The sequence below is a fragment of the Phalangium opilio genome, unplaced genomic scaffold (assembly GCF_054372755.1).
Source record: "Phalangium opilio isolate 3A_F unplaced genomic scaffold, DU_Popi_V2 ptg007730c_1, whole genome shotgun sequence".
Lineage (NCBI taxonomy): Eukaryota > Metazoa > Arthropoda > Arachnida > Opiliones > Phalangiidae > Phalangium > Phalangium opilio.
The window spans coordinates 210,674-232,519 of NW_028324266.1; the positions used below are offsets into that span (position 1 = coordinate 210,674).

General features: G+C 38.4%; 22 non-coding genes and 65 pseudogenes across 22 annotated transcripts; 25 read left to right on the forward strand and 62 right to left on the reverse strand.

The window, feature by feature from the left end:
* Position 1: 1 nt before the first annotated feature.
* On the reverse strand, positions 2-120 carry LOC149581570 (5S ribosomal RNA; annotated as a pseudogene).
* A 137-nt stretch (positions 121-257) lies between these two features.
* Positions 258-376, reverse strand: LOC149581571 (5S ribosomal RNA; annotated as a pseudogene).
* A 135-nt stretch (positions 377-511) lies between these two features.
* On the reverse strand, positions 512-630 carry LOC149581572 (5S ribosomal RNA; annotated as a pseudogene).
* A 137-nt stretch (positions 631-767) lies between these two features.
* LOC149581573 (5S ribosomal RNA) lies at positions 768-886 on the reverse strand. Its single transcript, XR_016380878.1, has one exon. It is a non-coding gene; the product is annotated as a 5S ribosomal RNA (ribosomal RNA).
* A 136-nt stretch (positions 887-1,022) lies between these two features.
* Positions 1,023-1,141, reverse strand: LOC149581574 (5S ribosomal RNA). The gene has a single exon (XR_016381137.1). It is a non-coding gene; the product is annotated as a 5S ribosomal RNA (ribosomal RNA).
* A 137-nt stretch (positions 1,142-1,278) lies between these two features.
* Positions 1,279-1,396, reverse strand: LOC149581575 (5S ribosomal RNA; annotated as a pseudogene).
* Positions 1,397-1,533: 137 nt separating this feature from the next.
* LOC149581576 (5S ribosomal RNA) lies at positions 1,534-1,652 on the reverse strand (annotated as a pseudogene).
* Positions 1,653-1,789: 137 nt separating this feature from the next.
* Positions 1,790-1,908, reverse strand: LOC149581577 (5S ribosomal RNA). Its single transcript, XR_016380880.1, has one exon. It is a non-coding gene; the product is annotated as a 5S ribosomal RNA (ribosomal RNA).
* A 137-nt stretch (positions 1,909-2,045) lies between these two features.
* Positions 2,046-2,164, reverse strand: LOC149581578 (5S ribosomal RNA; annotated as a pseudogene).
* A 137-nt stretch (positions 2,165-2,301) lies between these two features.
* Positions 2,302-2,420, reverse strand: LOC149581579 (5S ribosomal RNA; annotated as a pseudogene).
* A 122-nt stretch (positions 2,421-2,542) lies between these two features.
* Positions 2,543-2,661, reverse strand: LOC149581580 (5S ribosomal RNA). Its single transcript, XR_016380898.1, has one exon. It is a non-coding gene; the product is annotated as a 5S ribosomal RNA (ribosomal RNA).
* A 138-nt stretch (positions 2,662-2,799) lies between these two features.
* Positions 2,800-2,918, reverse strand: LOC149581581 (5S ribosomal RNA; annotated as a pseudogene).
* Positions 2,919-3,053: 135 nt separating this feature from the next.
* Positions 3,054-3,172, reverse strand: LOC149581582 (5S ribosomal RNA; annotated as a pseudogene).
* Positions 3,173-3,294: 122 nt separating this feature from the next.
* LOC149581583 (5S ribosomal RNA) lies at positions 3,295-3,413 on the reverse strand (annotated as a pseudogene).
* A 138-nt stretch (positions 3,414-3,551) lies between these two features.
* Positions 3,552-3,670, reverse strand: LOC149581584 (5S ribosomal RNA; annotated as a pseudogene).
* Positions 3,671-3,792: 122 nt separating this feature from the next.
* Positions 3,793-3,895, reverse strand: LOC149581585 (5S ribosomal RNA; annotated as a pseudogene).
* A 137-nt stretch (positions 3,896-4,032) lies between these two features.
* On the reverse strand, positions 4,033-4,151 carry LOC149581586 (5S ribosomal RNA). The gene has a single exon (XR_016381096.1). It is a non-coding gene; the product is annotated as a 5S ribosomal RNA (ribosomal RNA).
* A 137-nt stretch (positions 4,152-4,288) lies between these two features.
* On the reverse strand, positions 4,289-4,407 carry LOC149581587 (5S ribosomal RNA). The gene has a single exon (XR_016380774.1). It is a non-coding gene; the product is annotated as a 5S ribosomal RNA (ribosomal RNA).
* Positions 4,408-4,541: 134 nt separating this feature from the next.
* Positions 4,542-4,660, reverse strand: LOC149581588 (5S ribosomal RNA; annotated as a pseudogene).
* A 122-nt stretch (positions 4,661-4,782) lies between these two features.
* On the reverse strand, positions 4,783-4,901 carry LOC149581589 (5S ribosomal RNA; annotated as a pseudogene).
* A 137-nt stretch (positions 4,902-5,038) lies between these two features.
* On the reverse strand, positions 5,039-5,157 carry LOC149581590 (5S ribosomal RNA; annotated as a pseudogene).
* Positions 5,158-5,294: 137 nt separating this feature from the next.
* LOC149581591 (5S ribosomal RNA) lies at positions 5,295-5,413 on the reverse strand (annotated as a pseudogene).
* A 134-nt stretch (positions 5,414-5,547) lies between these two features.
* LOC149581592 (5S ribosomal RNA) lies at positions 5,548-5,666 on the reverse strand (annotated as a pseudogene).
* Positions 5,667-5,787: 121 nt separating this feature from the next.
* LOC149581593 (5S ribosomal RNA) lies at positions 5,788-5,890 on the reverse strand (annotated as a pseudogene).
* A 137-nt stretch (positions 5,891-6,027) lies between these two features.
* LOC149581594 (5S ribosomal RNA) lies at positions 6,028-6,146 on the reverse strand (annotated as a pseudogene).
* A 134-nt stretch (positions 6,147-6,280) lies between these two features.
* Positions 6,281-6,399, reverse strand: LOC149581595 (5S ribosomal RNA; annotated as a pseudogene).
* A 122-nt stretch (positions 6,400-6,521) lies between these two features.
* Positions 6,522-6,640, reverse strand: LOC149581596 (5S ribosomal RNA; annotated as a pseudogene).
* A 137-nt stretch (positions 6,641-6,777) lies between these two features.
* Positions 6,778-6,896, reverse strand: LOC149581597 (5S ribosomal RNA; annotated as a pseudogene).
* A 122-nt stretch (positions 6,897-7,018) lies between these two features.
* LOC149581598 (5S ribosomal RNA) lies at positions 7,019-7,137 on the reverse strand (annotated as a pseudogene).
* A 138-nt stretch (positions 7,138-7,275) lies between these two features.
* On the reverse strand, positions 7,276-7,394 carry LOC149581599 (5S ribosomal RNA; annotated as a pseudogene).
* A 137-nt stretch (positions 7,395-7,531) lies between these two features.
* On the reverse strand, positions 7,532-7,650 carry LOC149581600 (5S ribosomal RNA). The gene has a single exon (XR_016381047.1). It is a non-coding gene; the product is annotated as a 5S ribosomal RNA (ribosomal RNA).
* A 137-nt stretch (positions 7,651-7,787) lies between these two features.
* On the reverse strand, positions 7,788-7,906 carry LOC149581601 (5S ribosomal RNA; annotated as a pseudogene).
* Positions 7,907-8,040: 134 nt separating this feature from the next.
* LOC149581602 (5S ribosomal RNA) lies at positions 8,041-8,159 on the reverse strand (annotated as a pseudogene).
* Positions 8,160-8,280: 121 nt separating this feature from the next.
* Positions 8,281-8,383, reverse strand: LOC149581603 (5S ribosomal RNA; annotated as a pseudogene).
* Positions 8,384-8,520: 137 nt separating this feature from the next.
* Positions 8,521-8,639, reverse strand: LOC149581604 (5S ribosomal RNA; annotated as a pseudogene).
* A 137-nt stretch (positions 8,640-8,776) lies between these two features.
* On the reverse strand, positions 8,777-8,895 carry LOC149581605 (5S ribosomal RNA; annotated as a pseudogene).
* A 122-nt stretch (positions 8,896-9,017) lies between these two features.
* Positions 9,018-9,120, reverse strand: LOC149581606 (5S ribosomal RNA; annotated as a pseudogene).
* A 138-nt stretch (positions 9,121-9,258) lies between these two features.
* On the reverse strand, positions 9,259-9,377 carry LOC149581607 (5S ribosomal RNA; annotated as a pseudogene).
* A 137-nt stretch (positions 9,378-9,514) lies between these two features.
* Positions 9,515-9,633, reverse strand: LOC149581608 (5S ribosomal RNA). The gene has a single exon (XR_016381031.1). It is a non-coding gene; the product is annotated as a 5S ribosomal RNA (ribosomal RNA).
* Positions 9,634-9,770: 137 nt separating this feature from the next.
* Positions 9,771-9,889, reverse strand: LOC149581609 (5S ribosomal RNA; annotated as a pseudogene).
* Positions 9,890-10,010: 121 nt separating this feature from the next.
* LOC149581610 (5S ribosomal RNA) lies at positions 10,011-10,113 on the reverse strand (annotated as a pseudogene).
* Positions 10,114-10,247: 134 nt separating this feature from the next.
* LOC149581611 (5S ribosomal RNA) lies at positions 10,248-10,366 on the reverse strand (annotated as a pseudogene).
* Positions 10,367-10,503: 137 nt separating this feature from the next.
* Positions 10,504-10,622, reverse strand: LOC149581612 (5S ribosomal RNA; annotated as a pseudogene).
* Positions 10,623-10,759: 137 nt separating this feature from the next.
* LOC149581613 (5S ribosomal RNA) lies at positions 10,760-10,878 on the reverse strand. The gene has a single exon (XR_016380775.1). It is a non-coding gene; the product is annotated as a 5S ribosomal RNA (ribosomal RNA).
* A 137-nt stretch (positions 10,879-11,015) lies between these two features.
* Positions 11,016-11,134, reverse strand: LOC149581614 (5S ribosomal RNA; annotated as a pseudogene).
* A 122-nt stretch (positions 11,135-11,256) lies between these two features.
* LOC149581615 (5S ribosomal RNA) lies at positions 11,257-11,359 on the reverse strand (annotated as a pseudogene).
* A 138-nt stretch (positions 11,360-11,497) lies between these two features.
* LOC149581616 (5S ribosomal RNA) lies at positions 11,498-11,616 on the reverse strand (annotated as a pseudogene).
* Positions 11,617-11,753: 137 nt separating this feature from the next.
* LOC149581617 (5S ribosomal RNA) lies at positions 11,754-11,872 on the reverse strand. Its single transcript, XR_016381032.1, has one exon. It is a non-coding gene; the product is annotated as a 5S ribosomal RNA (ribosomal RNA).
* A 137-nt stretch (positions 11,873-12,009) lies between these two features.
* Positions 12,010-12,128, reverse strand: LOC149581618 (5S ribosomal RNA; annotated as a pseudogene).
* Positions 12,129-12,249: 121 nt separating this feature from the next.
* On the reverse strand, positions 12,250-12,352 carry LOC149581619 (5S ribosomal RNA; annotated as a pseudogene).
* Positions 12,353-12,486: 134 nt separating this feature from the next.
* On the reverse strand, positions 12,487-12,605 carry LOC149581620 (5S ribosomal RNA; annotated as a pseudogene).
* A 121-nt stretch (positions 12,606-12,726) lies between these two features.
* LOC149581621 (5S ribosomal RNA) lies at positions 12,727-12,829 on the reverse strand (annotated as a pseudogene).
* Positions 12,830-12,966: 137 nt separating this feature from the next.
* Positions 12,967-13,085, reverse strand: LOC149581622 (5S ribosomal RNA; annotated as a pseudogene).
* Positions 13,086-13,222: 137 nt separating this feature from the next.
* On the reverse strand, positions 13,223-13,341 carry LOC149581623 (5S ribosomal RNA; annotated as a pseudogene).
* Positions 13,342-13,463: 122 nt separating this feature from the next.
* LOC149581624 (5S ribosomal RNA) lies at positions 13,464-13,566 on the reverse strand (annotated as a pseudogene).
* Positions 13,567-13,704: 138 nt separating this feature from the next.
* LOC149581625 (5S ribosomal RNA) lies at positions 13,705-13,823 on the reverse strand (annotated as a pseudogene).
* Positions 13,824-13,960: 137 nt separating this feature from the next.
* On the reverse strand, positions 13,961-14,079 carry LOC149581626 (5S ribosomal RNA). The gene has a single exon (XR_016381033.1). It is a non-coding gene; the product is annotated as a 5S ribosomal RNA (ribosomal RNA).
* Positions 14,080-14,216: 137 nt separating this feature from the next.
* On the reverse strand, positions 14,217-14,335 carry LOC149581627 (5S ribosomal RNA). Its single transcript, XR_016381092.1, has one exon. It is a non-coding gene; the product is annotated as a 5S ribosomal RNA (ribosomal RNA).
* Positions 14,336-14,457: 122 nt separating this feature from the next.
* On the reverse strand, positions 14,458-14,560 carry LOC149581628 (5S ribosomal RNA; annotated as a pseudogene).
* Positions 14,561-14,697: 137 nt separating this feature from the next.
* LOC149581629 (5S ribosomal RNA) lies at positions 14,698-14,816 on the reverse strand. Its single transcript, XR_016381158.1, has one exon. It is a non-coding gene; the product is annotated as a 5S ribosomal RNA (ribosomal RNA).
* Positions 14,817-14,953: 137 nt separating this feature from the next.
* Positions 14,954-15,072, reverse strand: LOC149581630 (5S ribosomal RNA). The gene has a single exon (XR_016380777.1). It is a non-coding gene; the product is annotated as a 5S ribosomal RNA (ribosomal RNA).
* Positions 15,073-15,206: 134 nt separating this feature from the next.
* LOC149581631 (5S ribosomal RNA) lies at positions 15,207-15,325 on the reverse strand (annotated as a pseudogene).
* A 352-nt stretch (positions 15,326-15,677) lies between these two features.
* LOC149581632 (5S ribosomal RNA) lies at positions 15,678-15,796 on the forward strand. Its single transcript, XR_016380755.1, has one exon. It is a non-coding gene; the product is annotated as a 5S ribosomal RNA (ribosomal RNA).
* A 137-nt stretch (positions 15,797-15,933) lies between these two features.
* LOC149581633 (5S ribosomal RNA) lies at positions 15,934-16,052 on the forward strand (annotated as a pseudogene).
* Positions 16,053-16,189: 137 nt separating this feature from the next.
* LOC149581634 (5S ribosomal RNA) lies at positions 16,190-16,308 on the forward strand (annotated as a pseudogene).
* Positions 16,309-16,445: 137 nt separating this feature from the next.
* On the forward strand, positions 16,446-16,564 carry LOC149581635 (5S ribosomal RNA). Its single transcript, XR_016381105.1, has one exon. It is a non-coding gene; the product is annotated as a 5S ribosomal RNA (ribosomal RNA).
* A 137-nt stretch (positions 16,565-16,701) lies between these two features.
* On the forward strand, positions 16,702-16,820 carry LOC149581636 (5S ribosomal RNA; annotated as a pseudogene).
* Positions 16,821-16,957: 137 nt separating this feature from the next.
* Positions 16,958-17,076, forward strand: LOC149581637 (5S ribosomal RNA; annotated as a pseudogene).
* Positions 17,077-17,213: 137 nt separating this feature from the next.
* Positions 17,214-17,332, forward strand: LOC149581638 (5S ribosomal RNA). The gene has a single exon (XR_016381123.1). It is a non-coding gene; the product is annotated as a 5S ribosomal RNA (ribosomal RNA).
* A 137-nt stretch (positions 17,333-17,469) lies between these two features.
* LOC149581639 (5S ribosomal RNA) lies at positions 17,470-17,588 on the forward strand (annotated as a pseudogene).
* Positions 17,589-17,722: 134 nt separating this feature from the next.
* LOC149581640 (5S ribosomal RNA) lies at positions 17,723-17,841 on the forward strand. Its single transcript, XR_016380780.1, has one exon. It is a non-coding gene; the product is annotated as a 5S ribosomal RNA (ribosomal RNA).
* Positions 17,842-17,978: 137 nt separating this feature from the next.
* LOC149581641 (5S ribosomal RNA) lies at positions 17,979-18,097 on the forward strand. The gene has a single exon (XR_016380766.1). It is a non-coding gene; the product is annotated as a 5S ribosomal RNA (ribosomal RNA).
* A 137-nt stretch (positions 18,098-18,234) lies between these two features.
* On the forward strand, positions 18,235-18,337 carry LOC149581642 (5S ribosomal RNA; annotated as a pseudogene).
* Positions 18,338-18,459: 122 nt separating this feature from the next.
* On the forward strand, positions 18,460-18,578 carry LOC149581643 (5S ribosomal RNA). Its single transcript, XR_016381093.1, has one exon. It is a non-coding gene; the product is annotated as a 5S ribosomal RNA (ribosomal RNA).
* A 137-nt stretch (positions 18,579-18,715) lies between these two features.
* On the forward strand, positions 18,716-18,834 carry LOC149581644 (5S ribosomal RNA). Its single transcript, XR_016381035.1, has one exon. It is a non-coding gene; the product is annotated as a 5S ribosomal RNA (ribosomal RNA).
* A 137-nt stretch (positions 18,835-18,971) lies between these two features.
* Positions 18,972-19,090, forward strand: LOC149581645 (5S ribosomal RNA; annotated as a pseudogene).
* Positions 19,091-19,228: 138 nt separating this feature from the next.
* On the forward strand, positions 19,229-19,331 carry LOC149581646 (5S ribosomal RNA; annotated as a pseudogene).
* Positions 19,332-19,453: 122 nt separating this feature from the next.
* Positions 19,454-19,572, forward strand: LOC149581647 (5S ribosomal RNA; annotated as a pseudogene).
* Positions 19,573-19,709: 137 nt separating this feature from the next.
* On the forward strand, positions 19,710-19,828 carry LOC149581648 (5S ribosomal RNA; annotated as a pseudogene).
* A 137-nt stretch (positions 19,829-19,965) lies between these two features.
* LOC149581649 (5S ribosomal RNA) lies at positions 19,966-20,068 on the forward strand (annotated as a pseudogene).
* A 121-nt stretch (positions 20,069-20,189) lies between these two features.
* Positions 20,190-20,308, forward strand: LOC149581650 (5S ribosomal RNA; annotated as a pseudogene).
* Positions 20,309-20,442: 134 nt separating this feature from the next.
* On the forward strand, positions 20,443-20,545 carry LOC149581651 (5S ribosomal RNA; annotated as a pseudogene).
* Positions 20,546-20,666: 121 nt separating this feature from the next.
* Positions 20,667-20,785, forward strand: LOC149581652 (5S ribosomal RNA; annotated as a pseudogene).
* Positions 20,786-20,922: 137 nt separating this feature from the next.
* LOC149581653 (5S ribosomal RNA) lies at positions 20,923-21,041 on the forward strand. The gene has a single exon (XR_016381036.1). It is a non-coding gene; the product is annotated as a 5S ribosomal RNA (ribosomal RNA).
* A 137-nt stretch (positions 21,042-21,178) lies between these two features.
* On the forward strand, positions 21,179-21,297 carry LOC149581654 (5S ribosomal RNA; annotated as a pseudogene).
* A 138-nt stretch (positions 21,298-21,435) lies between these two features.
* LOC149581655 (5S ribosomal RNA) lies at positions 21,436-21,538 on the forward strand (annotated as a pseudogene).
* A 122-nt stretch (positions 21,539-21,660) lies between these two features.
* On the forward strand, positions 21,661-21,779 carry LOC149581656 (5S ribosomal RNA; annotated as a pseudogene).
* Positions 21,780-21,846: the final 67 nt, after the last annotated feature.

The following is a 21,846-nucleotide window of genomic DNA, read 5'->3' on the forward strand; positions in this document are numbered from 1 at the left end:
AAGCCAACGGCACGCAGTGTTCCTAAGTGGTCTCCCTCCCAAGTACTGACTGCGCTCGACGCTGCTTAACTTCGGTGATCGGACGAGAACCGGTGATTTCAGCGTGATATGGTCGTTGCCGAGAGTGCTAGATAATAATTCGAATGTAAATTAAGTGAGACAAATTAACCTTCATCTTTTTAAAACAATAACAAAAAGAAAATATGTTTGCTTTTTTCATATCTATTGGAATTTAAAAGAGGAAAAAAAAGTGAAAAAGCCAACGGCACGCAGTGTTCCTTAGTGGCCTCCCTCCCAAGTACTGACTGCACTCGATGCTGCTTAACTTCGGTGATCGGACGAGAACCGGTGTTTTCAGCGTGATATGGCCGTTGCCGAGAGTGCTAGATAATAATTCGAATTTAAATTAAGTGAGACAAATTGACCTTCATCTTTTTAAAACAATAACAAAGAAAATATGTTTGCTTTTTTCATATCTATAGGAATTTAAAAGAGGAAAAAAAAGTGAAAAAGCCAACGGCACGCAGTGTTCCTAAGTGGTCTCCCTCCCAAGTACTGACTGCGCTCGACGCTGCTTAACTTCGGTGATCGGAGGAGAACCGGTGATTTCAGCGTGATATGGTCGTTGCCGAGAGTGCTAGATAATAATTCGAATTTAAATTAAGTGAGACAAATTAACCATCATCTTTTTAAAACAATAACAAAAATAAAATATGTTTGCTTTTTTCATATCTATTGGAATTTAAAAGAGGAAAAAAAAGTGAAAAAGCCAACAGCACGCAGTGTTCCTAAGTGGTCTCCCTCCCAAGTACTGACTGCGCTCGACGCTGCTTAACTTCGGTGATCGGACGAGAACCGGTGTTTTCAGCGTGATATGGCCGTTGCCGAGAGTGCAAGATAATAATTCGAATTTAAATTAAGTGAGACAAATTAACCATCATCTTTTTAAAACAATAACAAAAATAAAATATGTTTGCTTTTTTCATATCTATTGGAATTTAAAGAGGAAAAAAAAGTGAAAAAGCAAACAGCACGCAGTGTTCCTAAGTGGTCTCCCTCCCAAGTACTGACTGCGCTCGACGCTGCTTAACTTCGGTGATCGGACGAGAACCGGTGTTTTCAGCGTGATATGGCCGTTGCCGAGAGTGCAAGATAATAATTCGAATTTAAATTAAGTGAGACAAATTAACCATCATCTTTTTAAAACAATAACAAAAAGAAAATATGTTTGCTTTTTTCATATCTATTGGAATTTATAAGAGGAAAAAAAAGTGAAAAAGCCAACGGCACGCAGTGTCCTAAGTGGTCTCCCTCCCAAGTACTGACTGCGCTCGACGCTGCTGAACTTCGGTGATCCGACGAGAACCGGTGTTTTCAGCGTGATATGGCCGTTGCCGAGAGTGCTAGATAATAATTCGAATTTAAATTAAGTGAGACAAATTGACCTTCATCTTTATAAAACAATAACAAAAAGAAAATATGTTTGCTTTTTTCATATCTATAGGAATTTAAAAGAGGAAAAAAAAGTGAAAAAGCCAACGGCACGCAGTGTTCCTAAGTGGTCTCCCTCCCAAGTACTGACTGCGCTCGACGCTGCTTAACTTCGGTGATCGGACGAGAACCGGTGATTTCAGCGTGATATGGTCGTTGCCGAGAGTGCTAGATAATAATTCGAATGTAAATTAAGTGAGACAAATTAACCTTCATCTTTTTAAAACAATAACAAAAATAAAATATGTTTGCTTTTTTCATATCTATTGGAATTTAAAAGAGGAAAAAAAAGTGAAAAAGCCAACAGCACGCAGTGTTCCTAAGTGGTCTCCCTCCCAAGTACTGACTGCGCTCGACGCTGCTTAACTTCGGTGATCGGACGAGAACCGGTGTTTTCAGCGTGATATGGCCGTTGCCGAGAGTGCAAGATAATAATTCGAATTTAAATTAAGTGAGACAAATTAACCATCATCTTTTTAAAACAATAACAAAAAGAAAATATGTTTGCTTTTTTCATATCTATTGGAATTTAAAAGAGGAAAAAAAAGAGAAAAAGCCAACGGCACGCAGTGTTCCTAAGTGGTCTCCCTCCCAAGTACTGACTGCGCTCGACGCTGCTTAACTTCGGTGATCGGACGAGAACCGGTGTTTTCAGCGTTATATGGCCGTTGCCGAGAGTGCTAGATAATAATTCGAATTTAAATTAAGTGAGACAAATTGACCTTCATCTTTTTGAAACAATAACAAAAAGAAAATATGTTTGCTTTTTTCATATCTATTGGAATTTAAAAGAGGAAAAAAAAGTGAAAAAGCCAACGGCACGCAGTGTTCCTTAGTGGTCACCCTCCCAAGTACTGACTGCGCTCGACGCTGCTAAACTTCGGTGATCGGACGAGAACCGGTGTTTTCAGCGTGACATGGCTGTTGCCGAGAGTGCTATTTAATAATTCGAATTTAATTAACCTTCATCTTTATAAATCAATAAGAAAAAGAAGATTTGTTTGCTTTTTTCATATCTCATGGAATTTAAAAGAGGAAAAAAAAGTGAAAAAGCCAACGGCACGCAGTGTTCCTAAGTGGTCTCCCTCCCAAGTACTGACTGCGCTCGACGCTGCTTAACTTCGGTGATCGGACGAGAACCGGTGTTTTCAGCGTGATATAGCCGTTGCCGAGAGTGCAAGATAATAATTCGAATTTAAATTAAGTGAGACAAATTAACCATCATCTTTTTAAAACAATAACAAAAAGAAAATATGTTTGCTTTTTTCATATCTATTGGAATTTAAAAGAGGAAAAAAAAAGTGAAAAAGCCAACGGCACGCAGTGTTCCTTAGTGGTCTCCCTCCCAAGTAATGACTGCGCTCGATGCTGCTTAACTTCGGTGATCGGACGAGAACCGGTGTTTTCAGCGTGATATGGCCGTTGCCGAGAGTGCTAGATAATAATTCGAATTTAAATTAAGTGAGACAAATTGACCTTCATCTTTTTAAAACAATAACAAAGAAAATATGTTTGCTTTTTTCATATCTATAGGAATTTAAAAGAGGAAAAAAAAGTGAAAAAGCCAACGGCACGCAGTGTTCCTTAGTGGTCTCCCTCCCAAGTACTGACTGCGCTCGACGCTGCTTAACTTCGGTGATCGGACGAGAACCGGTGTTTTCAGCGTGACATGGCTGTTGCCGAGAGTGCTATTTAATAATTCGAATTTAATTAACCTTCATCTTTATAAATCAATAAGAAAAAGAAAATATGTTTGCTTTTTTCATATCTATTGGAATTTAAAAGAGGAAAAAAAAGTGAAAAAGCCAACGGCACGCAGTGTTCCTAAGTGGTCTCCCTCCCAAGTACTGACTGCGTTCGACGCTGCTTAACTTCGGTGATCCGACGAGAACCGGTGTTTTCAGCGTGATATGGCCGTTGCCGAGAGTGCTAGATAATAATTCGAATTTAAATTAAGTGAGACAAATTGACCTTCATCTTTTAAAAACAATAACAAAAAGAAAATATGTTTGCTTTTTTCATATCTATAGGAATTTAAAAGAGGAAAAAAAAAGTGAAAAAGCCAACGGTACGCAGTGTTCCTTAGTGGTCTCCCTCCCAAGTACTGACTGCGCTCGACGCTGCTTAACTTCGGTGATCGGAGGAGAACCGGTGTTTTCAGCGTGATATGGCCGTTGCCGAGAGTGCTATTTAATAATTTGAATTTAATTAACCTTCATCTTTATAAATGAATAAGAAAAAGAAGATATGTTTGCTTTTTTCATATCTGATGGAATTTAAAAGAGGAAATAAAAGTGAAAATGCCAGCGGCACGCAAAGTTTCCAAGTACTGACTGCGCTCGACGCTGCTTAACTTCGGTGATCGGACGAGAACCGGTGTTTTCAGCGTGATATGGCCGTTGCCGAGAGTGCATGATAAGAATTCGAATTTAAATTAAGTGAGACAAATTAACCATCATCTTTTTAAAACAATAACAAAAAGAAAATATGTTTGCTTTTTTCATATCTATTGGAATTTAAAAGAGGAAAAAAAAGTGAAAAAGCCAACGGCACGCAGTGTTCCTAAGTGGTCTCCCTCCCAAGTACTGACTGCGCTCAACGCTGCTTAACTTCGGTGATCGGACGAGAACCGGTGTTTTCAGCGTGATATGGCCGTTGCCGAGAGTGCTAGATAATAATTTGAATTTAAATTAAGTGAGACAAATTGACCTTCATCTTTTTAAAACAATAACAAAAAGAAAATATGTTTGCTTTTTTCATATCTATAGGAATTTAAAAGAGGAAAAAAAAGTGAAAAAGCCAACGGCACGCAGTGTTCCTAAGTGGTCTCCCTCCCAAGTACTGACTGCGCTCGACGCTGCTTAACTTCGGTGATCGGACGAGAACCGGTGTTTTCAGCGTGATATGGCCGTTGCCGAGAGTGCTAGATAATAATTCGAATTTAAATTAAGTGAGACAAATTAACCATCTTTTTAAAACAATAACAAAAAGAAAATATGTTTGCTTTTTTCATATCTATTGGAATTTTAAAGAGGAAAAAAAAGTGAAAAAGCCAACGGCACGCAGTGTTCCTAAGTGGTCTCCCTCCCAAGTACTGACTGCGCTCGACGCTGCTTAACTTCGGTGATCGGACGAGAACCGGTGTTTTCAGCGTGACATGGCTGTTGCCGAGAGTGCTATTTAATAATTCGAATTTAATTAACCTTCATCTTTATAAATCAATAAGAAAAAGAAGATTTGTTTGCTTTTTTCATATCTCATGGAATTTAAAAGAGGAAAAAAAAGTGAAAAAGCCAACGGCACGCAGTGTTCCTAAGTGGTCTCCCTCCCAAGTACTGACTGCGCTCGACGCTGCTTAACTTCGGTGATCTGACGAGAACTGGTGATTTCAGCGTGATATGGTCGTTGCCGAGAGTGCTAGATAATAATTCGAATTTAAATTAAGTGAGACAAATTAACCTTCATCTTTTTAAAACAATAACAAAAAGAAAATATGTTTGCTTTTTTCATATCTATTGGAATTTAAAAGAGGAAAAAAAAGTGAAAAAGCCAACGGCACGCAGTGTTCCTAAGTGGTCTCCCTCCCAAGTACTGACTGCGCTCGACGCTTCTTAACTTCGGTGATCGGACGAGAACCGGTGTTTTCAGCTTGATATGGCCGTTGCCGAGAGTGCTAGATAATAATTCGAATTTAAATTAAGTGAGACAAATTAACCATCATCTTTTTAAAACAATAACAAAAAGAAAATATGTTTGCTTTTTTCATATCTATTGGAATTTAAAAGAGGAAAAAAAAGTGAAAAAGCCAACGGCACGCAGTGTTCCTAAGTGGTCTCCCTCCCAAGTACTGACTGCGCTCGACGCTTCTTAACTTCGGTGATCGGACGAGAACCGGTGTTTTCAGCTTGATATGGCCGTTGACGAGAGTGCTAGATAATAATTCGAATTTAAATTAAGGGAGACAAATTGACCATCTTTTTAAAACAATAACAAAAAGAAAATATGTTTGCTTTTTTCATATCTATAGGAATTTAAAAGAGGAAAAAAAAGTGAAAAAGCCAACGGCACGCAGTGTTCCTTAGTGGTCTCCGTCCCAAGTACTGACTGCGCTCGACGCTGCTTAACTTCGGTGATCGGACGAGAACCGGTGTTTTCAGCGTGACATGGCTGTTGCCGAGAGTGCTATTTAATAATTCGAATTTAATTAACCTTCATCTTTATAAATCAATAAGAAAAAGAAGATTTGTTTGCTTTTTCATATCTCATGGAATTTAAAAGAGGAAATAAAAGTGAAAAAGCCAACGGCACGCAAAGTTTCCAAGTACTGACTGCGCTCGACGCTGCTTAACTTCGGTGATCGGACGAGAACCGGTGTTTTCAGCGTGATATGGCCGTTGCCGAGAGTGCTAGATAATAATTCGAATTTAAATTAAGTGAGACAAATTAACCATCATCTTTTTAAAACAATAACAAAAAGAAAATATGTTTGCTTTTTTCATATCTATTGGAATTTAAAAGAGGATAAAAAAGTGAAAAAGCCAAAGGCACGCAGTGTTCCTTAGTGGTCTCCCTCCCAAGTACTGACTGCGCTCGACGCTGCTTAACTTCGGTGATCGGACGAGAACCGGTGTTTTCAGCGTGATATGGCCGTTGCCGAGAGTGCTAGATAATAATTCGAATTTAAATTAAGTGAGACAAATTAACCATCTTTTTAAAACAATAACAAAAAGAAAATATGTTTGCTTTTTTCATATCTATTGGAATTTTAAAGAGGAAAAAAAAGTGAAAAAGCCAACGGCACGCAGTGTTCCTAAGTGGTCTCCCTCCCAAGTACTGACTGCGCTCGACGCTGCTTAACTTCGGTGATCGGACGAGAACCGGTGTTTTCAGCGTGACATGGCTGTTGCCGAGAGTGCTATTTAATAATTCGAATTTAATTAACCTTCATCTTTATAAATCAATAAGAAAAAGAAGATTTGTTTGCTTTTTTCATATCTCATGGAATTTAAAAGAGGAAAAAAAAGTGAAAAAGCCAACGGCACGCAGTGTTCCTAAGTGGTCTCCCTCCCAAGTACTGACTGCGCTCGACGCTGCTTAACTTCGGTGATCGGACGAGAACTGGTGATTTCAGCGTGATATGGTCGTTGCCGAGAGTGCTAGATAATAATTCGAATTTAAATTAAGTGAGACAAATTAACCTTCATCTTTTTAAAACAATAACAAAAAGAAAATATGTTTGCTTTTTTCATATCTATTGGAATTTTAAAGAGGAAAAAAAAGTGAAAAAGCCAACGGCACGCAGTGTTCCTAAGTGGTCTCCCTCCCAAGTACTGACTGCGCTCGACGCTGCTTAACTTCGGTGATCGGACGAGAACCGGTGTTTTCAGCGTGACATGGCTGTTGCCGAGAGTGCTGTTTAATAATTCGAATTTAATTAACCTTCATCTTTATAAATCAATAAGAAAAAGAAGATTTGTTTGCTTTTTTCATATCTCATGGAATTTAAAAGAGGAAAAAAAAGTGAAAAAGCCAACGGCACGCAGTGTTCCTAAGTGGTCTCCCTCCCAAGTACTGACTGCGCTCGACGCTGCTTAACTTCGGTGATCGGACGAGAACTGGTGATTTCAGCGTGATATGGTCGTTGCCGAGAGTGCTAGATAATAATTCGAATTTAAATTAAGTGAGACAAATTAACCTTCATCTTTTTAAAACAATAACAAAAAGAAAATATGTTTGCTTTTTTCATATCTATTGGAATTTAAAAGAATAAAAAAAAAGTGAAAAAGCCAACGGCACGCAGTGTTCCTAAGTGGTCTCCCTCCCAAGTACTGACTGCGCTCGACGCTTCTTAACTTCGGTGATCGGACGAGAACCGGTGTTTTCAGCTTGATATGGCCGTTGCCGAGAGTGCTAGATAATAATTCGAATTTAAATTAAGTGAGACAAATTAACCATCATCTTTTTAAAACAATAACAAAAAGAAATTATGTTTGCTTTTTTCATATCTATTGGAATTTAAAATAGGAAAAAAAAGTGAAAAAGCCAACGGCACGCAGTGTTCCTAAGTGGTCTCCCTCCCAAGTACTGACTGCGCTCGACGCTGCTTAACTTCGGTGATCGGACGAGAACCGGTGTTTTCAGCTTGATATGGCCGTTGCCGAGAGTGCTAGATAATAATTCGAATTTAAATTAAGTGAGACAAATTAACCATCATCTTTTTAAAACAATAACAAAAAGAAAATATGTTTGCTTTTTTCATATCTATTGGAATTTAAAAGAGGAAAAAAAAGTGAAAAAGCCAACGGCACGCAGTGTTCCTAAGTGGTCTCCCTCCCAAGTACTGACTGCGCTCGACGCTTCTTAACTTCGGTGATCGGACGAGAACCGGTGTTTTCAGCTTGATATGGCCGTTGACGAGAGTGCTAGATAATAATTCGAATTTAAATTAAGGGAGACAAATTGACCATCTTTTTAAAACAATAACAAAAAGAAAATATGTTTGCTTTTTTCATATCTATAGGAATTTAAAAGAGGAAAAAAAAGTGAAAAAGCCAACGGCACGCAGTGTTCCTTAGTGGTCTCCGTCCCAAGTACTGACTGCGCTCGACGCTGCTTAACTTCGGTGATCGGACGAGAACCGGTGTTTTCAGCGTGACATGGCTGTTCCCGAGAGTGCTATTTAATAATTCGAATTTAATTAACCTTCATCTTTATAAATCAATAAGAAAAAGAAGATTTGTTTGCTTTTTCATATCTCATGGAATTTAAAAGAGGAAATAAAAGTGAAAAAGCCAACGGCACGCAAAGTTTCCAAGTACTGACTGCGCTCGACGCTGCTTAACTTCGGTGATCGGACGAGAACCGGTGTTTTCAGCGTGATATGGCCGTTGCCGAGAGTGCTAGATAATAATTCGAATTTAAATTAAGTGAGACAAATTAACCATCATCTTTTTAAAACAATAACAAAAAGAAAATATGTTTGCTTTTTTCATATCTATTGGAATTTAAAAGAGGATAAAAAAGTGAAAAAGCCAAAGGCACGCAGTGTTCCTAAGTGGTCTCCCTCCCAAGTACTGACTGCGCTCGACGCTGCTTAACTTCGGTGATCGGACGAGAACCGGTGTTTTCAGCGTGATATGGCCGTTGCCGAGGGTGCTATTTAATAATTCGAATTTAAATTAAGTGAGGCAAATTAACCTTCATCTTTTTAAAACAATAACAAAAAGAAAATATGTTTGCTTTTTTCATATCTATTGGAATTTAAAAGAGGAAAAAAAAGTGAAAAAGCCAACGGCACGCAGTGTTCCTAAGTGGTCTCCCTCCCAAGTACTGACTGCGTTCGACGCTGCTTAACTTCGGTGATCCGACGAGAACCGGTGTTTTCATCGTGATATGGCCGTTGCCGAGAGTGCTATTTAATAATTCGAATTTAATTAACCTTCATCTTTATAAATCAATAAGAAAAAGAAGATTTGTTTGCTTTTTTCATATCTCATGGAATTTAAAAGAGGAAATAAAAGTGAAAAAGCCAACGGCACGCAAAGTTTCCAAGTACTGACTGCGCTCGACGCTGCTTAACTTCGGTGATCGGACGAGAACCGGTGTTTTCAGCGTGATATGGCCGTTGCCGAGAGTGCTAGATAATAATTCGAATTTAAATTAAGTGAGACAAATTAACCATCATCTTTTTAAAACAATAACAAAAAGAAAATATGTTTGCTTTTTTCATATGTATTGGAATTTAAAAGAGGAAAAAAAAAGTGAAAAAGCCAAAGGCACGCAGTGTTCCTAAGTGGTCTCCCTCCCAAGTACTGACTGCGCTCGACGCTGCTTAACTTCGGTGATCGGACGAGAACCGGTGTTTTCAGCGTGATATGGCCGTTGCCGAGGGTGCTATTTAATAATTCGAATTTAAATTAAGTGAGACAAATTAACCTTCATCTTTTTAAAACAATAACAAAAAGAAAATATGTTTGCTTTTTTCATATCTATTGGAATTTAAAAGAGGAAAAAAAAGTGAAAAAGCCAACGGCACGCAGTGTTCCTAAGTGGTCTCCCTCCCAAGTACTGACTGCGCTTAACGCTGCTTAACTTCGGTGATCGGACGAGAACCGGTGTTTTCAGCGTGATATGGCCGTTGCCGAGAGTGCTAGATAATAATTCGAATTTAAATTAAGTGAGACAAATTGACCTTCATCTTTTAAAAACAATAACAAAAAGAAAATATGTTTGCTTTTTTCATATCTATAGGAATTTAAAAGAGGAAAAAAAAGTGAAAAAGCCAACGGTACGCAGTGTTCCTTAGTGGTCTCCCTCCCAAGTACTGACTGCGCTCGACGCTGCTTAACTTCGGTGATCGGACGAGAACCGGTGTTTTCAGCGTGACATGGCTGTTCCCGAGAGTGCTATTTAATAATTCGAATTTAATTAACCTTCATCTTTAAAAATCAATAAGAAAAAGAAGATTTGTTTGCTTTTTCATATCTCATGGAATTTAAAAGAGGAAATAAAAGTGAAAAAGCCAACGGCACGCAAAGTTTCCAAGTACTGACTGCGCTCGACGCTGCTTAACTTCGGTGATCGGACGAGAACCGGTGTTTTCAGCGTGATATGGCCGTTGCCGAGAGTGCTAGATAATAATTCGAATTTAAATTAAGGGAGACAAATTGACCATCTTTTTAAAACAATAACAAAAAGAAAATATGTTTGCTTTTTTCATATCTATAGGAATTTAAAAGAGGAAAAAAAAGTGAAAAAGCCAACGGCACGCAGTGTTCCTTAGTGGTCTCCGTCCCAAGTACTGACTGCGCTCGACGCTGCTTAACTTCGGTGATCGGACGAGAACCGGTGTTTTCAGCGTGATATGGCCGTTGCCGAGAGTGCTAGATAATAATTCGAATTTAAATTAAGTGAGACAAATTAACCATCATCTTTTTAAAACAATAACAAAAAGAAAATATGTTTGCTTTTTTCATATCTATTGGAATTTAAAAGAGGATAAAAAAGTGAAAAAGCCAAAGGCACGCAGTGTTCCTAAGTGGTCTCCCTCCCAAGTACTGACTGCGCTCGACGCTGCTTAACTTCGGTGATCGGACGAGAACCGGTGTTTTCAGCGTGATATGGCCGTTGCCGAGGGTGCTATTTAATAATTCGAATTTAAATTAAGTGAGGCAAATTAACCTTCATCTTTTTAAAACAATAACAAAAAGAAAATATGTTTGCTTTTTTCATATCTATTGGAATTTAAAAGAGGAAAAAAAAGTGAAAAAGCCAACGGCACGCAGTGTTCCTAAGTGGTCTCCCTCCCAAGTACTGACTGCGCTCGACGCTGCTTAACTTCGGTGATCGGACGAGAACCGGTGTTTTCAGCGTGATATGGCCGTTGCCGAGGGTGCTATTTAATAATTCGAATTTAAATTAAGTGAGGCAAATTAACCTTCATCTTTTTAAAACAATAACAAAAAGAAAATATGTTTGCTTTTTTCATATCTATTGGAATTTAAAAGAGGAAAAAAAAGTGAAAAAGCCAACGGCACGCAGTGTTCCTAAGTGGTCTCCCTCCCAAGTACTGACTGCGTTCGACGCTGCTTAACTTCGGTGATCCGACGAGAACCGGTGTTTTCATCGTGATATGGCCGTTGCCGAGAGTGCTATTTAATAATTCGAATTTAATTAACCTTCATCTTTATAAATCAATAAGAAAAAGAAGATTTGTTTGCTTTTTTCATATCTCATGGAATTTAAAAGAGGAAATAAAAGTGAAAAAGCCAACGGCACGCAAAGTTTCCAAGTACTGACTGCGCTCGACGCTGCTTAACTTCGGTGATCGGACGAGAACCGGTGTTTTCAGCGTGATATGGCCGTTGCCGAGAGTGCTAGATAATAATTCGAATTTAAATTAAGTGAGACAAATTAACCATCATCTTTTTAAAACAATAACAAAAAGAAAATATGTTTGCTTTTTTCATATGTATTGGAATTTAAAAGAGGAAAAAAAAAGTGAAAAAGCCAAAGGCACGCAGTGTTCCTAAGTGGTCTCCCTCCCAAGTACTGACTGCGCTCGACGCTGCTTAACTTCGGTGATCGGACGAGAACCGGTGTTTTCAGCGTGATATGGCCGTTGCCGAGGGTGCTATTTAATAATTCGAATTTAAATTAAGTGAGACAAATTAACCTTCATCTTTTTAAAACAATAACAAAAAGAAAATATGTTTGCTTTTTTCATATCTATTGGAATTTAAAAGAGGAAAAAAAAGTGAAAAAGCCAACGGCACGCAGTGTTCCTAAGTGGTCTCCCTCCCAAGTACTGACTGCGCTTAACGCTGCTTAACTTCGGTGATCGGACGAGAACCGGTGTTTTCAGCGTGATATGGCCGTTGCCGAGAGTGCTAGATAATAATTCGAATTTAAATTAAGTGAGACAAATTGACCTTCATCTTTTAAAAACAATAACAAAAAGAAAATATGTTTGCTTTTTTCATATCTATAGGAATTTAAAAGAGGAAAAAAAAGTGAAAAAGCCAACGGTACGCAGTGTTCCTTAGTGGTCTCCCTCCCAAGTACTGACTGCGCTCGACGCTGCTTAACTTCGGTGATCGGACGAGAACCGGTGTTTTCAGCGTGACATGGCTGTTCCCGAGAGTGCTATTTAATAATTTGAATTTAATTAACCTTCATCTTTATAAATCAATAAGAAAAAGAAGATTTGTTTGCTTTTTCATATCTCATGGAATTTAAAAGAGGAAATAAAAGTGAAAAAGCCAACGGCACGCAAAGTTTCCAAGTACTGACTGCGCTCGACGCTGCTTAACTTCGGTGATCGGACGAGAACCGGTGTTTTCAGCGTGATATGGCCGTTGCCGAGAGTGCTAGATAATAATTCGAATTTAAATTAAGGGAGACAAATTGACCATCTTTTTAAAACAATAACAAAAAGAAAATATGTTTGCTTTTTTCATATCTATAGGAATTTAAAAGAGGAAAAAAAAGTGAAAAAGCCAACGGCACGCAGTGTTCCTTAGTGGTCTCCGTCCCAAGTACTGACTGCGCTCGACGCTGCTTAACTTCGGTGATCGGACGAGAACCGGTGTTTTCAGCGTGACATGGCTGTTCCCGAGAGTGCTATTTAATAATTCGAATTTAATTAACCTTCATCTTTATAAATCAATAAGAAAAAGAAGATTTGTTTGCTTTTTCATATCTCATGGAATTTAAAAGAGGAAATAAAAGTGAAAAAGCCAACGGCACGCAAAGTTTCCAAGTACTGACTGCGCTCGACGCTGCTTAACTTCGGTGATCGGACGAGAACCGGTGTTTTCAGCGTGATATGGCCGTTGCCGAGAGTGCTAGATAATAATTCGAATTTAAATTAAGTGAGACAAATTAACCATCATCTTTTTAAAACAATAACAAAAAGAAAATATGTTTGCTTTTTTCATATCTATTGGAATTTAAAAGAGGATAAAAAAGTGAAAAAGCCAAAGGCACGCAGTGTTCCTAAGTGGTCTCCCTCCCAAGTACTGACTGCGCTCGACGCTGCTTAACTTCGGTGATCGGACGAGAACCGGTGTTTTCAGCGTGATATGGCCGTTGCCGAGGGTGCTATTTAATAATTCGAATTTAAATTAAGTGAGGCAAATTAACCTTCATCTTTTTAAAACAATAACAAAAAGAAAATATGTTTGCTTTTTTCATATCTATTGGAATTTAAAAGAGGAAAAAAAAGTGAAAAAGCCAACGGCACGCAGTGTTCCTAAGTGGTCTCCCTCCCAAGTACTGACTGCGTTCGACGCTGCTTAACTTCGGTGATCCGACGAGAACCGGTGTTTTCATCGTGATATGGCCGTTGCCGAGAGTGCTATTTAATAATTCGAATTTAATTAACCTTCATCTTTATAAATCAATAAGAAAAAGAAGATTTGTTTGCTTTTTTCATATCTCATGGAATTTAAAAGAGGAAATAAAAGTGAAAAAGCCAACGGCACGCAAAGTTTCCAAGTACTGACTGCGCTCGACGCTGCTTAACTTCGGTGATCGGACGAGAACCGGTGTTTTCAGCGTGATATGGCCGTTGCCGAGAGTGCTAGATAATAATTCGAATTTAAATTAAGTGAGACAAATTAACCATCATCTTTTTAAAACAATAACAAAAAGAAAATATGTTTGCTTTTTTCATATGTATTGGAATTTAAAAGAGGAAAAAAAAAGTGAAAAAGCCAAAGGCACGCAGTGTTCCTAAGTGGTCTCCCTCCCAAGTACTGACTGCGCTCGACGCTGCTTAACTTCGGTGATCGGACGAGAACCGGTGTTTTCAGCGTGATATGGCCGTTGCCGAGGGTGCTATTTAATAATTCGAATTTAAATTAAGTGAGACAAATTAACCTTCATCTTTTTAAAACAATAACAAAAAGAAAATATGTTTGCTTTTTTCATATCTATTGGAATTTAAAAGAGGAAAAAAAAGTGAAAAAGCCAACGGCACGCAGTGTTCCTAAGTGGTCTCCCTCCCAAGTACTGACTGCGCTTAACGCTGCTTAACTTCGGTGATCGGACGAGAACCGGTGTTTTCAGCGTGATATGGCCGTTGCCGAGAGTGCTAGATAATAATTCGAATTTAAATTAAGTGAGACAAATTGACCTTCATCTTTTAAAAACAATAACAAAAAGAAAATATGTTTGCTTTTTTCATATCTATAGGAATTTAAAAGAGGAAAAAAAAGTGAAAAAGCCAACGGTACGCAGTGTTCCTTAGTGGTCTCCCTCCCAAGTACTGACTGCGCTCGACGCTGCTTAACTTCGGTGATCGGACGAGAACCGGTGTTTTCAGCGTGATATGGCCGTTGCCGAGAGCGCTATTTAATAATTTGAATTTAATTAACCTTCATCTTTATAAATGAATAAGAAAAAGAAGATATGTTTGCTTTTTTCATATCTGATGGAATTTAAAAGAGGAAATAAAAGTGAAAATGCCAGCGGCACGCAAAGTTTCCAAGTACTGACTGCGCTCGACGCTGCTTAACTTCGGTGATCGGACGAGAACCGGTGTTTTCAGCGTGATATGGCCGTTGCCGAGAGTGCATGATAAGAATTCGAATTTAAATTAAGTGAGACAAATTAACCATCATCTTTTTAAAACAATAACAAAAAGAAAATATGTTTGCTTTTTTCATATCTATTGGAATTTAAAAGAGGAAAAAAAAGTGAAAAAGCCAACGGCACGCAGTGTTCCTAAGTGGTCTCCCTCCCAAGTACTGACTGCGCTCAACGCTGCTTAACTTCGGTGATCGGACGAGAACCGGTGTTTTCAGCGTGATATGGCCGTTGCCGAGAGTGCTAGATAATAATTTGAATTTAAATTAAGTGAGACAAATTGACCTTCATCTTTTTAAATCAATAACAAAAAGAAAATATGTTTGCTTTTTTCATATCTATAGGATTTTAAAAGAGGAAAAAAAAGTGAAAAAGCCAACGGCACGCAGTGTTCCTAAGTGGTCTCCCTCCCAAGTACTGACTGCGCTCGACGCTGCTTAACTTCGGTGATCGGACGAGAACCGGTGTTTTCAGCGTGATATGGCCGTTGCCGAGAGTGCTAGATAATAATTCGAATTTAAATTAAGTGAGACAAATTAACCATCTTTTTAAAACAATAACAAAAAGAAAATATGTTTGCTTTTTTCATATCTATTGGAATTTAAATGAGGAAAAAAAAGTGAAAAAGCCAACGGCACGCAGTGTTCCTAAGTGGTCTCCCTCCCAAGTACTGACTGCGCTCGACGCTTCTTAACTTCGGTGGTCGGACGAGAACCGGTGTTTTCAGCGTGATATGGCCGTTGCCGAGAGTGCTATTTAATAATTCGAATTTAATTAACCTTCATCTTTATAAATCAATAAGAAAAAGAAGATTTGTTTGCTTTTTCATATCTCATGGAATTTAAAAGAGGAAATAAAAGTGAAAACACCGGTTCTCGTCCGATCACCGAAGTTAAGCAGCGTCGAGCGCAGTCAGTACTTGGGAGGGAGACCACTTAGGAACACTGCGTGCCGTTGGCTTTTTCACTTTTTTTTCCTCTTTTAAAATCCTATAGATATGAAAAAAGCAAACATATTTTCTTTTTGTTATTGTTTTAAAAAGATGAAGGTCAATTTGTCTCACTTAATTTAAATTCAAATTATTATCTAGCACTCTCGGCAACGGCCATATCACGCTGAAAACACCGGTTCTCGTCCGATCACCGAAGTTAAGCAGCGTTGAGCGCAGTCAGTACTTGGGAGGGAGACCACTTAGGAACACTGCGTGCCGTTGGCTTTTTCACTTTTTTTTCCTCTTTTAAATTCCAATAGATATGAAAAAAGCAAACATATTTTCTTTTTGTTATTGTTTTAAAAAGATGAAGGTTAATTTGTCTCACTTAATTTAAATTCGAATTATTATCTAGCAGTCTCGGCAACGGCCATATCAAGCTGAAAACACCGGTTCTCGTCCGATCACCGAAGTTAAGAAGCGTCGAGCGCAGTCAGTACTTGGGAGGGAGACCACTTAGGAACACTGCGTGCCGTTGGCTTTTTCACTTTTTTTTCCTCTTTTAAATTCCAATAGATATGAAAAAAGCAAACATATTTTCTTTTTGTTATTGTTTTAAAAAGATGAAGGTTAATTTGTCTCACTTAATTTAAATTCGAATTATTATCTAGCAGTCTCGGCAACGGCCATATCAAGCTGAAAACACCGGTTCTCGTCCGATCACCGAAGTTAAGAAGCGTCGAGCGCAGTCAGTACTTGGGAGGGAGACCACTTAGGAACACTGCGTGCTGTTGGCTTTTTCACTTTTTTTTCCTCTTTTAAATTCCAATAGATATGAAAAAAGCAAACATATTTTCTTTTTGTTATTGTTTTAAAAAGATGATGGTTAATTTGTCTCACTTAATTTAAATTCGAATTATTATCTAGCACTCTCGGCAACGGCCATATCAAGCTGAAAACACCGGTTCTCGTCCGATCACCGAAGTTAAGCAGCGTCGAGCGCAGTCAGTACTTGGAAGGGAGACCACTTAGGAACACTGCGTGCTGTTGGCTTTTTCACTTTTTTTTCCTCTTTTAAATTCCAATAGATATGAAAAAAGCAAACATATTTTATTTTTGTTATTGTTTTAAAAAGATGATGGTTAATTTGTCTCACTTAATTTAAATTCGAATTATTATCTTGCACTCTCGGCAACGGCCATATCACGCTGAAAACACCGGTTCTCGTCCGATCACCGAAGTTATGCAGCGTCGAGCGCAGTCAGTACTTGGGAGGGAGACCACTTAGGAACACTGCGTGCTGTTGGCTTTTTCACTTTTTTTTCCTCTTTTAAATTCGAATAGATATGAAAAAAGCAAACATATTTTATTTTTGTTATTGTTTTAAAAAGATGATGGTTAATTTGTCTCACTTAATTTAAATTCGAATTATTATCTAGCACTCTCGGCAACGACCATATCACGCTGAAATCACCGGTTCTCGTCCGATCACCGAAGTTAAGCAGCGTCGAGCGCAGTCAGTACTTGGGAGGGAGACCACTTAGGAACACTGCGTGCCGTTGGCTTTTTCACTTTTTTTTCCTCTTTTAAATTCCAATAGATATGAAAAAAGCAAACATATTTTCTTTTTGTTATTGTTTTAAAAAGATGAAGGTTAATTTGTCTCACTTAATTTAAATTCGAATTATTATCTAGCACTCTCGGCAACGGCCATATCACGCTGAAAACACCGGTTCTCGTCCGATCACCGAAGTTAAGAAGCGTCGAGCGCAGTCAGTACTTGGGAGGGAGACCACTTAGGAACACTGCGTGCCGTTGGCTTTTTCACTTTTTTTTCCTCTTTTAAATTCCAATAGATATGAAAAAAGCAAACATATTTTCTTTTTGTTATTGTTTTAAAAAGATGATGGTTAATTTGTCTCACTTAATTTAAATTCGAATTATTATCTAGCACTCTCGGCAACGGCCATATCACGCTGAAAACACCGGTTCTCGTCCGACCACCGAAGTTAAGAAGCGTCGAGCGCAGTCAGTACTTGGGAGGGAGACCACTTAGGAACACTGCGTGCCGTTGGCTTTTTCACTTTTTTTTCCTCATTTAAATTCCAATAGATATGAAAAAAGCAAACATATTTTCTTTTTGTTATTGTTTTAAAAAGATGGTTAATTTGTCTCACTTAATTTAAATTCGAATTATTATCTAGCACTCTCGGCAACGGCCATATCACGCTGAAAACACCGGTTCTCGTCCGATCACCGAAGTTAAGCAGCGTCGAGCGCAGTCAGTACTTGGGAGGGAGACCACTTAGGAACACTGCGTGCCGTTGGCTTTTTCACTTTTTTTTCCTCTTTTAAAATCCTATAGATATGAAAAAAGCAAACATATTTTCTTTTTGTTATTGATTTAAAAAGATGAAGGTCAATTTGTCTCACTTAATTTAAATTCAAATTATTATCTAGCACTCTCGGCAACGGCCATATCACGCTGAAAACACCGGTTCTCGTCCGATCACCGAAGTTAAGCAGCGTTGAGCGCAGTCAGTACTTGGGAGGGAGACCACTTAGGAACACTGCGTGCCGTTGGCTTTTTCACTTTTTTTTCCTCTTTTAAATTCCAATAGATATGAAAAAAGCAAACATATTTTCTTTTTGTTATTGTTTTAAAAAGATGATGGTTAATTTGTCTCACTTAATTTAAATTCGAATTCTTATCATGCACTCTCGGCAACGGCCATATCACGCTGAAAACACCGGTTCTCGTCCGATCACCGAAGTTAAGCAGCGTCGAGCGCAGTCAGTACTTGGAAACTTTGCGTGCCGCTGGCATTTTCACTTTTATTTCCTCTTTTAAATTCCATCAGATATGAAAAAAGCAAACATATCTTCTTTTTCTTATTCATTTATAAAGATGAAGGTTAATTAAATTCAAATTATTAAATAGCGCTCTCGGCAACGGCCATATCACGCTGAAAACACCGGTTCTCGTCCGATCACCGAAGTTAAGCAGCGTCGAGCGCAGTCAGTACTTGGGAGGGAGACCACTAAGGAACACTGCGTACCGTTGGCTTTTTCACTTTTTTTTCCTCTTTTAAATTCCTATAGATATGAAAAAAGCAAACATATTTTCTTTTTGTTATTGTTTTTAAAAGATGAAGGTCAATTTGTCTCACTTAATTTAAATTCGAATTATTATCTAGCACTCTCGGCAACGGCCATATCACGCTGAAAACACCGGTTCTCGTCCGATCACCGAAGTTAAGCAGCGTTAAGCGCAGTCAGTACTTGGGAGGGAGACCACTTAGGAACACTGCGTGCCGTTGGCTTTTTCACTTTTTTTTCCTCTTTTAAATTCCAATAGATATGAAAAAAGCAAACATATTTTCTTTTTGTTATTGTTTTAAAAAGATGAAGGTTAATTTGTCTCACTTAATTTAAATTCGAATTATTAAATAGCACCCTCGGCAACGGCCATATCACGCTGAAAACACCGGTTCTCGTCCGATCACCGAAGTTAAGCAGCGTCGAGCGCAGTCAGTACTTGGGAGGGAGACCACTTAGGAACACTGCGTGCCTTTGGCTTTTTCACTTTTTTTTTCCTCTTTTAAATTCCAATACATATGAAAAAAGCAAACATATTTTCTTTTTGTTATTGTTTTAAAAAGATGATGGTTAATTTGTCTCACTTAATTTAAATTCGAATTATTATCTAGCACTCTCGGCAACGGCCATATCACGCTGAAAACACCGGTTCTCGTCCGATCACCGAAGTTAAGCAGCGTCGAGCGCAGTCAGTACTTGGAAACTTTGCGTGCCGTTGGCTTTTTCACTTTTATTTCCTCTTTTAAATTCCATGAGATATGAAAAAAGCAAACAAATCTTCTTTTTCTTATTGATTTATAAAGATGAAGGTTAATTAAATTCGAATTATTAAATAGCACTCTCGGCAACGGCCATATCACGATGAAAACACCGGTTCTCGTCGGATCACCGAAGTTAAGCAGCGTCGAACGCAGTCAGTACTTGGGAGGGAGACCACTTAGGAACACTGCGTGCCGTTGGCTTTTTCACTTTTTTTTCCTCTTTTAAATTCCAATAGATATGAAAAAAGCAAACATATTTTCTTTTTGTTATTGTTTTAAAAAGATGAAGGTTAATTTGCCTCACTTAATTTAAATTCGAATTATTAAATAGCACCCTCGGCAACGGCCATATCACGCTGAAAACACCGGTTCTCGTCCGATCACCGAAGTTAAGCAGCGTCGAGCGCAGTCAGTACTTGGGAGGGAGACCACTTAGGAACACTGCGTGCCTTTGGCTTTTTCACTTTTTTATCCTCTTTTAAATTCCAATAGATATGAAAAAAGCAAACATATTTTCTTTTTGTTATTGTTTTAAAAAGATGATGGTTAATTTGTCTCACTTAATTTAAATTCGAATTATTATCTAGCACTCTCGGCAACGGCCATATCACGCTGAAAACACCGGTTCTCGTCCGATCACCGAAGTTAAGCAGCGTCGAGCGCAGTCAGTACTTGGAAACTTTGCGTGCCGTTGGCTTTTTCACTTTTATTTCCTCTTTTAAATTCCATGAGATATGAAAAAGCAAACAAATCTTCTTTTTCTTATTGATTTATAAAGATGAAGGTTAATTAAATTCGAATTATTAAATAGCACTCTCGGGAACAGCCATGTCACGCTGAAAACACCGGTTCTCGTCCGATCACCGAAGTTAAGCAGCGTCGAGCGCAGTCAGTACTTGGGACGGAGACCACTAAGGAACACTGCGTGCCGTTGGCTTTTTCACTTTTTTTTCCTCTTTTAAATTCCTATAGATATGAAAAAAGCAAACATATTTTCTTTTTGTTATTGTTTTAAAAAGATGGTCAATTTGTCTCCCTTAATTTAAATTCGAATTATTATCTAGCACTCTCGGCAACGGCCATATCACGCTGAAAACACCGGTTCTCGTCCGATCACCGAAGTTAAGCAGCGTCGAGCGCAGTCAGTACTTGGAAACTTTGCGTGCCGTTGGCTTTTTCACTTTTATTTCCTCTTTTAAATTCCATGAGATATGAAAAAGCAAACAAATCTTCTTTTTCTTATTGATTTATAAAGATGAAGGTTAATTAAATTCAAATTATTAAATAGCACTCTCGGGAACAGCCATGTCACGCTGAAAACACCGGTTCTCGTCCGATCACCGAAGTTAAGCAGCGTCGAGCGCAGTCAGTACTTGGGAGGGAGACCACTAAGGAACACTGCGTACCGTTGGCTTTTTCACTTTTTTTTCCTCTTTTAAATTCCTATAGATATGAAAAAAGCAAACATATTTTCTTTTTGTTATTGTTTTTAAAAGATGAAGGTCAATTTGTCTCACTTAATTTAAATTCGAATTATTATCTAGCACTCTCGGCAACGGCCATATCACGCTGAAAACACCGGTTCTCGTCCGATCACCGAAGTTAAGCAGCGTTAAGCGCAGTCAGTACTTGGGAGGGAGACCACTTAGGAACACTGCGTGCCGTTGGCTTTTTCACTTTTTTTTCCTCTTTTAAATTCCAATAGATATGAAAAAAGCAAACATATTTTCTTTTTGTTATTGTTTTAAAAAGATGAAGGTTAATTTGTCTCACTTAATTTAAATTCGAATTATTAAATAGCACCCTCGGCAACGGCCATATCACGCTGAAAACACCGGTTCTCGTCCGATCACCGAAGTTAAGCAGCGTCGAGCGCAGTCAGTACTTGGGAGGGAGACCACTTAGGAACACTGCGTGCCTTTGGCTTTTTCACTTTTTTTTTCCTCTTTTAAATTCCAATACATATGAAAAAAGCAAACATATTTTCTTTTTGTTATTGTTTTAAAAAGATGATGGTTAATTTGTCTCACTTAATTTAAATTCGAATTATTATCTAGCACTCTCGGCAACGGCCATATCACGCTGAAAACACCGGTTCTCGTCCGATCACCGAAGTTAAGCAGCGTCGAGCGCAGTCAGTACTTGGAAACTTTGCGTGCCGTTGGCTTTTTCACTTTTATTTCCTCTTTTAAATTCCATGAGATATGAAAAAAGCAAACAAATCTTCTTTTTCTTATTGATTTATAAAGATGAAGGTTAATTAAATTCGAATTATTAAATAGCACTCTCGGCAACGGCCATATCACGATGAAAACACCGGTTCTCGTCGGATCACCGAAGTTAAGCAGCGTCGAACGCAGTCAGTACTTGGGAGGGAGACCACTTAGGAACACTGCGTGCCGTTGGCTTTTTCACTTTTTTTTCCTCTTTTAAATTCCAATAGATATGAAAAAAGCAAACATATTTTCTTTTTGT